We start from the raw sequence: 10,039 nt of genomic DNA, 5'->3' as shown, positions 1-10,039 counted from the left end.
AACTGCCCCCTCCTGCCTGCCTGATCACCCCCAACTGCCCTCCCCTCCTGGCCTGATCACCCCCTAACCGCCTCTGCCTCAGCCCCGCCACCATGGATTTGTCTGGGAGGATGTCTGGAAGGTCTCCTGGTCTAATTAGCATATCACCCTTTTATTAGTATAGATTATTGACTGTACTCCCTATGCTGTACTTTATAACCTGCGACTGCTTTAAAACTGCCAATTTGTACTCTTTAATTCCTTCACCTTTTCCTCCTTTTCTTAAACACTCCCGTCACCTCGCCTGATATTCTTCAGGGCTATCCACCCGCCCTCCCTTTTTTAAAAAAATACTTTTATTGATTTCAGAGAGGAAGGGAGAGGGAAAGAGATAGCAACATTAATGATGAGAGAGAATCATTGGTCGGCTGCCTCCTGTATGCCCCCCCACTGGGACCAAGCCTGCAACCTGGGTATGTGCCCTGACCTGGAATCTAACCATGACCTCCTGGTTCATAGGTTGATGCTCAACCACTGAGCTACACCTGACGGGCTCTTTTTATTTTTTTAAATCTGAAGTATAACCAATACTTCAAATGCCATTGATGTGATGAGGAGAATTGCAACAGAGGCACACTTGTGATGACAAAGTTGGTGGGGGGTGGGGGGTGAGGGGTGGGGAGAAGTTGGGGAAAGCTACACAGTGGAGGTGACACGGGTCCCCTGGGGAGGGAAGATGGGAAAGGGCCAGCGCTTGAGAAGCAAGAAGGGATGCAGGAGCTGCTGACACTACTTTCTCACCCTAAGGATCAGTTGCTGGTTTAGGGAGCATTGAGATGTTTTTGGAGAAAGAAAATTGATATAAGCCTATTAAACTGTATTGGATAAACCTCAGTATTATGGTCTGAATTTTACCATAATAGATTTGACAGTAAAATGATGAAATTTATTTGCGTGAGGATCCTTGGCACGACGGAGTGTTTACTGTTCCCGTTCCACTGGGCATGACAAACCCGGTCTGAACCTCTGCCTCTGCACAGCGTTAGCAATCTCAGACTTGAAAGGAAGCGGGACATGCTGGTGCTTGAACACGCGCTCCTTAAGTACATTTCCGGAGGAACGTGGACGCCTGTCTTTGACTCTCCGTCTTTCTATTGATCATATATTCTTGGCAAACAAATCTTTGTTAAATTTGATAAGACCTGAAACGGGACTGAAGTTCAGTGTATGCGATTTTATCTTTATCTTCCTCAAACCTCGAAATGCCAACAGTACTTTATAAAAACCATGTTTGTCTTTTCTTATTTTTGTTTGGCCCATATTAATGCCACTAAAAATATGCAAACTCAGCAGGCTGATTCACTTAGCTGTGCATCTTGGCCCAGTTAACTATCTTCAGAATATTTTTTGGCCAATTTCAGTGCATTTATTTTTTTTTCCTTAATGTGGTTATAGAGTGATCTACAGTATTTCCTCAGCCATCATAATCTGTTTTTGTTTTACTGCTTTAGAATTCTCTGTGGTAAACACCCAGTGTTTTTGACTTCCTAAGTTTCTTTGTTTTGAAAAATTATTTTTAAGAGAACATTTCTAGCATAAAGCAAGCATGCTCCTTGTAAGTGTACTTTCCTGAGTTCAGTTGATCTGGGATGTGTTGATTTGCTCTTTCATTTAGCTTCATTGCTCAATTACATCACTGATCCTGACTTACCTGGTGTTTGTTTTTATCTTCCACTCCCTATAGCATCAGTCTGTAACAGTTATGATATGTCATCTGCTTCTAGCTATTTGCTTTTTCAGTGATATATACAATAAGTATAATGTACAGGACGTATCCTATATAATAAAAGCCTAATATGCTATGTGTCCAGTCGTTTATTCAAACAATCAAAGCGTAATACGCTAATGATATGCTAAGGTCGCTCAACTGCTTGCTATGATGTGCACTGACCACCAGGGGGCAGATGCTCTGACCAGTAGGTTAGCTTGCTGCTGGGGTCTGGCTGATCAGAACTGAGCAAGATGGGCTGGACACGCCTAGAGATCTCCCCCGGTCTCTCTCTGGCCCCGATAGTGTACTGATGGGGTCCCTGGGCCTGGCCTGCACCCTCTCGCAATCTGAGACCTCAATCCGAGAGCGGGTTTCTGCCTGATCCTGCAGGCCACTCCCCTCAGGAGGCCAGATGATGGCTGGTTTTGTACCTGCTAAGGATTGAAAATGTAACCAGAAATGATGGAAGGAAGCTTTGGAGAATTTTAAGGAGAAGGACTTGTAATGCTGATGTCTCAGTGCTATCCTATAAGATTTCTTGTACCTTCCCTTTGTTGTTTTTCTTATGGTACTTAGAGCATTCTAAGATGATGTGTATGTTAGTTAAATGGGATAGTAGTTCATAGATCTATAAGACATTCCTGCTAATTAGGGTCAGTGTAAATTCTGTATGTTGAACAGACTACAATCAAGGCAAAGATGTACATTAACCATTAAAAGAATGGAAAGAAAACAGAAAATGAACTCTAGAGTGTACATATAAACATCCAATGTGCTTGAGGAATGAAATTGTCCAAGAAATTGTTGGCCAGACCAATGATTACAGAAAATCTACCATTGGAAGTGCCTTTGTAGTTACTTCGTATTAGCTGAGCAGATGTATTTGATAATGATTCAATGTTTTGTTTATACCACCCACTATCCCTGGATTTGTCAGTAAATTTTTAAATGAGCATATTTCCTGAAAATATTTTGGAAAACAATTCTCTTAAAAATATATATGTATTTATTGATTTAGAGGGAGAGGGAGATAGAAACATCAATGATGAGATAGAATCATTGATCAGCTGCCTGCTGCATGCCCCGCACTGGGGATCCAGCCCACAACCTAGGCATGTGTTCTGACCGGGAATCAAACTGTGACCTTCTGGTTCATAGGTCGATGCTCAACCACTGAGCAACACCGGCCGGACGAAAACAATTCTCTTTTGATTGCATAAATAAAGGAGTGGAAAACCCATGTTACATTTTAATTTCAGTTAAACACTGGTTAAAAAAAAGACAAAATTAGATCTTTTCGTCATTCTCTCCAGCAGCGTGTAAAACGCGATTGATGTATGTGCATCTCAGATGACTGAGATTGCAAATGTGTAACTGCCCTGCTCAAGGCAAGATACATTATGTAAATCAGCTGGACTGATGAGGGCTCACGGTGTTTAATGCGAGAAAGAAGAAGGCATGTTTTTCTGCACGTTCTCCACATAAAAAATGATGTGATTTCCAAAAGATAAAAATGTACTTACCCTTGGCAGGCTGTGGCGTGCTTAATGGGCATCATTTTAACATTACTGCAGCGATGGAAGTGTTGAAGGAGAATCAGGGATTTTGGTTAAGAAATACATGTACAGTCTACAAAATTCCTTTCTTCTGGGGGCTTATCAATACCTGGTATTTGGCAGAATTTTTTAGCCTCCGGTTGATCTGACTTAAAAGTGAATCCTTGTTAGGTTAAAAATGTTCCAATCCTGTTAGCCAAGTCCTCATTGCTATGGTAACATTAGTTTGAATAATTTGTTATGCTTGCCCAAATTTGGGTAGCTGTTGACATGTTTCTACATCTAAGACCCCTGACAAATGCCATCTTGTTTGTAAAGACTCTCCTGGTCCTCCCACCTTCTCATTTGTATACTTGTGGAATGAATTTTGTTCCTGTTCGTGTTATACATATGCTTTCATTTTTAATGGAGATATAATTTACTACCACGAAATCTTCCCCTCTTTAAAGTGTATATTTCAGTGGTTTTTAGCAGTTGCATAAAGTTGATCAATCATGACAGTGATCTAATTGGAGAACATGTTCATCATCCCACAAAGGAACCCAGTATCCATTAGCAGCCGCTCCCCAGTCCTCTTTCTCCTCAGCCCCTGGCAACCACTAATCTGTGTTACCTCTGTGGATTTGCCTGTTGTGGACATTTCATGTATGTAGAAGCATACAAAATGTGGCCAGTGGTGACTGTCTTCTTTTCCTTAACATAATGTTTTCAGAGTTCATTCTGTTATAGTGTGTATTCGTATTGCTTATTATTATAGACCTAGAGGCCCGGTGCATGAAATTCATGCATGGGTAGAGTCCCTAGGCCTGGCCCGCGATCAGGGTCGATCTGTGGGGTGACCGAGGGGGTCGCGGGGGGGGGCCCTGCTGGCACCTGCCTTGGCTGAACTGGGGCCTGAGGGCCGGGAGCAGCTCCTGCATTGAGCGTCTGCCCCCTGGTCAGTGAGTGTTATAGCGACCAGTCATTCCACCGGTCATTCTGCCATTTGGTTGATTTGCATATTAGGCTTTTATTATGTAGGATACTAGTCCATTTTATGGATATACCACATTTTGTTTATCCAGTCATTAGTTAATGAATATTCAAGTTTGAACTTTTAGGGTATTATGGATTATGCTGCCATAAACATTCATGTACAAGTATTTGTGTGGAACATGCTATACATTTTATTAAGATTAGAAATTGTTAATATTTATTAAAAAATTACTACAACAGTAAAATATTTAAAATACATAAAAACATACAATGGCATTTTGGTTTATCTTGTTTTAGAGTTCTGTGCCTCCTTTCATTATAAAAACACATTTTTGTATAAAAATTTGCATACTGTTCTAAATTCTATTTTTACTTTACTTTCCCTATAGTAAAGAATATATGGTATATATATTTCTTTTTTAGAAAATGTATTTTTATTGATTTCAGAGAGGAAGGAAGAGGGTGAAAGAGATAGAAACCTCAATGATGAGAGAGAATCATTGATTGGCTGCCTCCTGCATGCCCCCTACTAGGGATTGAGCCCACAACCTGGGCATGTGCCCCCACCAGGAATTGAAGCATGGGTCGACTCTCCACAGCTGAGCCATGCTGGCCGGGCTATATGATATATATATATTTCTAGGATTTTTAATAATTGTATACATCTCATTTTTATTTTAAATATGTCTATACATTATAATTGCAATTCTTGAGGGCAATTACTTTGCTTTATTTTTTTATTTTATGCCTTTCTTTCCACTCCACTAGTAGCTAGCATGTACCTGGAATAGTAGTTTTTAAACAAATATTTGCTGAGATGAATTTATAATATAGAGGTAGTCATAGAATTTCAGTTAAAAATAATCTTAAGGGTCTACTGATTCGTGAATAACATGAGTGTTATAGTATTTTAATTAAAAGTGAATTTAACCAATGATCATACTTTTGGCTCTTAAACTTATATACTTAACCAGTGTATTATATTATTTGAGTAAACCATTTAGGAAGATTGAAAAAAGAGCAATAGGAAATTTTGTTTCTAAGTCAAACCATGAATATACTTAGCAACTATCTGGATTACTGTATAATAAAATTTGGAATTTGAAAAGAGTCAGTAGATCATTTTTCAACCCGTTTAAAACTTCACTGGTGCAAACACGTATTTTCAGAAATTGCAAAATGCTCAACAAAGTCGTTAAAAATATCTCAGCTATCTCCAGTGTCGTCTCGTCGGATATTCACAGGTTGTTTCAAAAGAGTAAAATGTATTTGTTTTGCATGTTGGGTCCAAACTTCATATTCTAACATCATTGTTGACACCTTACCTGCTGTTCAATCATAGTAAAATCACCCACTGTACATTGCTAACTTGAGCCTGTTCCAGTTTTTAAAAACATCATTAATCCTAGCACCTAGATTGTGGTGCTGAAATATTATTTCCACTATAGGAATCGAGGGCTTCTTGGGGAAATGGTTGATTGCAGGTTCTGGGGAAGGGCATACACAAAATTAGCCTAAAGCAACTTGCCAGCCATATTTCAAGGAAGCCATTAGGGCCAGAGACCACCAGGAACTGATTTGGTAAGGCCAACTCATGCTTTGAGCTTTAATAAAGTGGACACCATCAGCTGTATTTAAATCCTTAAATTCATCATTAAAAAAATCAATTGATTTGCAACAGCATGGATGGACCTGGAGAGCATTATGCTGAGCAAAATAAGCTAGTCAGAGAAAGATAAATATCACATGACTCACTCATTTGTAGAATATAATGAACAACATAAACTGATGAACCAAAATAGAGCCAGAGAAAAAAATATTTTAGAATATAATAGAAATAATCCTGTTATTTTCAGATTTTTAATATTTCCTACAACTTTTGTGGTACAGTTTTGGTAATATTATTATATTTAAAATATTTTTTCTTGAAATATTAATTTTTATTGCATGTAACATTATTATAATTAAAATCATTTTTCTTGAAATATTAATGTTTATTGCATATAACATTATTGTATTTAAAATAATTTTCTTGAAATATTAATTTTTATTGCATGTAACATTATTATACTTAAAATCGCTTTTCTTGAAATAAAAATCAACTGGTACTTTCTGGAAGACGATAGGATCAATTCCTTGTCTTGAAACTGATTTTTTTTAAAGGGACAGAACCTAGCACTTACTGTGTCATTTCCACAAGACCTGTTCCACTGGGAAACAAATAGTAAATGAGATGCTACTCTTTATAAAAAATAGTATTCCAGTGAATAAATAAAAAGAGCTAATAGAATGATAATATCACCATTTTGCAACACATGGGAAAGACAGATCTAGGCATTGAGCTGCTAACTTCACAAGAGAGAAAAGCAGACATGGTGTCTCCTGACGAAAGACTACACCTCCACCTATAGTCTGGCCAAAGGGATCAAGTCAGAGACTGATCAAGGCTCTGGACCCAGCTGCCAATGTGCAGGAATTAGAGGGCAGAGAAACTTGGCGATCTGTGAATATGCAATCAACACAATCCAGGTTAGGGTACCCTGCAGGTTAAATAGCCTGGGCTCTTCCCCAGACACACTGAGGAGAGAAGAAGGGAATGGAGAGGGGCGCTGTGGATGGAAAGTAACTTCACAGACCTGTCGATTTTTTAAAAACTTGGGTGAGACTAAACTAAAGATATTGCCTGGGGCTTATCGTATCCGCCATAAGGCTGCAAAATGCAATGAAGCAATGACTATAAAGGCAAGAGAGTGGTTTCTTTGTGAGGAAAGAGGTGGTTGTGTTTGGGATGGGCCACATGGAGGGGCTCGGGGTGTCAGGCAAAGCTCTGTTTCTTGACTCAGGTGAGGATTTCAAAGGTGTTGTATTCGCTTTCTATTGTTGCCATAACAAATTACTGAAAAAATTAATGGCTTAAAGCAACACTATTTATTATCTCAGTTCTGTAGGTCAGGAGTCCAGGTGAGCTTGACTGGATTCTCAGCAATGGGTCTCACAAGGCCAAAATCAAGCTCTTGGTCAGCTGGGCTGTTATCTGGAGGCTCCAAGTTCATTCAAGCTTCTGGCAGAATTCAGTTCCTTGTGGCTGCAGGGCTGAGGTCCTGTTTCATTGTTGGCTACCAGCCAGGAGCCTCTCAGCTGTGTTAGGCTCCCCATGGAAGACGTGGGCAAAGTACCCTCACACTTTATTGCCTGCAAGTTACAGCTTCAAGATGCTTTTCTTGACCATGCTGTGATTGACATTTTCCCGACTTAACCCATCCGCCAGTGATAATTGGACACTTGCACATTTTAACTTGAGCCTCATTAATTCACCATAGCCGTCAATGAATTTCTTTGAAACTTTAATTAGTGATGCCTATTTATTTCTGTCTTTAAGGGAATTTATTCTTACCTGGGGAGAAGAAAAAGTTAGGTAAAAAGACCCCAAGACTTACAATAACTCTATAATTAACATTAAAAGAGTCAAACTTTAACCAGAACTTACAATAAGTGCACAAAGTATTAAGCATTAGTTTTGTGTTGTGTAACTGACAGGCTGTGATGAGAGCATCCATCCTTAAGCCTTTCCTGGCATCTGAGTGCATTTCATGTGTCCTGCAGTCATGTCCTTTCTCACGTACTTTTACATGAGTTGACATGCATAAGCCTAAATAAAAAAAATGTGGAACTACAGTTTATCTCCTCAAACACATGTTTATAATATATTTATATATCATTTGCCGATATGGCAAGAGAACCTTTATCCCAAGATCTGAATAAATACAAGCTTTTCTGGTAGCACTAGTTTCTACTCTGCTCCATTTTGGTAGATGCTTACATATCTATGGTGTTTTCTTTCTGTTTTAAAAAATACATTACAAATGGTTAAACTATATAAAAATATAAATGGCAAGTTCGTAGGATTCCTGGAGCTCCTCCAGAAACCCCAAGGCTAGGCAGAACAAATCTGAGACATCTGATCTAAGTCAATTCTTTCTTTTCTGAATGAGGAAAGTGAAGTCTAGAGAGAAGGTATGTCCAACACGTCCACCCTAGAATCCGACCCAGGATACCTAAACCCGGGGGCAGTGTGTCCTCCATTTCTATGATCTAACTCTGTGTTCGACAGGCATTGCAATCCCTGTGACTTACTTTACAGTACATACTTCCAGCCCTTGTGACATCTGGTATGTACCAGTTAGGCTTAAAGTTTGTGTGGTCCGACAGGACGCTGGCAGGACTGCACCGTCCAGGGGTGGCGTCGGCATTTGGTGAGAACAGAGCCACGGCAGAGGCAGCTTCTACAGGCCTTTCAGTTCCACATCCTCTTGACTAACCGCGCTGCTTTATGACTTAACATGTTGATTCCGAATTTGGGATTCCATTGCTGGATCTGGTGTTTGTTCATTAGCATGATGGATGTTAGAAACAGGCTGTAGCTCTCACGGATGAAACGAAACATGTTTTGAACATATGGACTGGCGTCTACTCTTGTTTTGGGCAGGGTATAAGAGGCCCGTACTGGTCTTATACCCTGGTTCTCAGTCCAGGCTTGGTTTGGAAGGACTTCTGACGGCATGGTGCCTTCAAGGCACAGGGTCCTGCCTCAGAAACGTTCTGAGTCTGCTTCAGGTAAACTTTTCAACCCAGACCACAATCCAGTGTGTAGAACAAGTTGCATAAACACTTTTAGGCTTTCTTGCTTATACGTTTTTGCTAATACACGTCTGACCGTATGAGGGAATTTGGACTAACCTTTGTTTCCATTAAAATCTTGTAGCCAGGTTGTGGGAGAGTAGTAAACTCTCCCCAACTCAACCTTCTTTGGTGGCCTCTAAAAGAACCCAAGTGTGCATGACCGAACTGGCTGAGGCAAGTCCTCAACCACAGGCTGTGTCTCCTTTTGACAGTCAGCGGGGTCTTAAGTCTCCTGTGCACTTGATGTAGTATTTCCTTTTTTAAAAAAAATATATTTTTATTGATTTCAGAAAGGAAGGGAGAAGGAGAGAGAATCATTGACTGGCTGCCTCCTGCATGCCCCCTACTGGGGATTGAGCCTGCAACCCAGGGATGTGCCCTGACCAGGAATCAAACCGTGACCTTCTGGTTCATAGGTCCACGCTCAACCACTGAGCCACACAAGCCGGGCTAGTTTTTCCTTCTTGCCTTTTGTTAAATTTACCAGAAAGAGGGAGTTGTTGCTATGGCTCTTTGTGACTTTTTGTGACGTCACTGACTTGTGATCCTTCTGCTTCCTTCCCTGGCTAATATCACTGCGTTTGGAACACAAAAGGTCACGATCAGTCAGGCCCCCAGCATCATTCCTTATAAAATAGAGCCTGATCCACAGGTAGCTGGTCATTGTGGCAGGAAGGGAAATTGGACATTTGATCTGGGGGCTGGGAGCTTAGGGAATTAGTGGTCCACCAGAGATCCCAGGCATTATGGACTGAATTGTGTTCCACAAAATTTATATGTTGAAGTCCTAACCCTTAGTACCTCAGAATCTGATTGCATTTGGAGATTGGATCTTTAAAGGGGTAATTAAGTTAATGAGGTCAGTTAGGGTGGGCCCTCATCTAATAGGACTGGTACCCTTATTAGAGGAGGAGATTAGGACACAGATAATCACAGAGGGAAGCCCATGTAAAGACACAGGGAGAAGATAGCCATCTACAAGCTAACGAGAGGTCTCAGAAAAAGCCCAACGGTGCCAACAGACTTCCAGCCTCCAGAATTGTGAGACAATAAAGGTCTATTGTTTACTCCACCCAGG

This window comes from Myotis lucifugus, unplaced genomic scaffold (assembly GCF_000147115.1).
Source record: "Myotis lucifugus unplaced genomic scaffold, Myoluc2.0 scaffold_163, whole genome shotgun sequence".
In the NCBI taxonomy this organism is placed as follows: domain Eukaryota; kingdom Metazoa; phylum Chordata; class Mammalia; order Chiroptera; family Vespertilionidae; genus Myotis; species Myotis lucifugus.
This window is presented reverse-complemented; position numbering follows the sequence as displayed.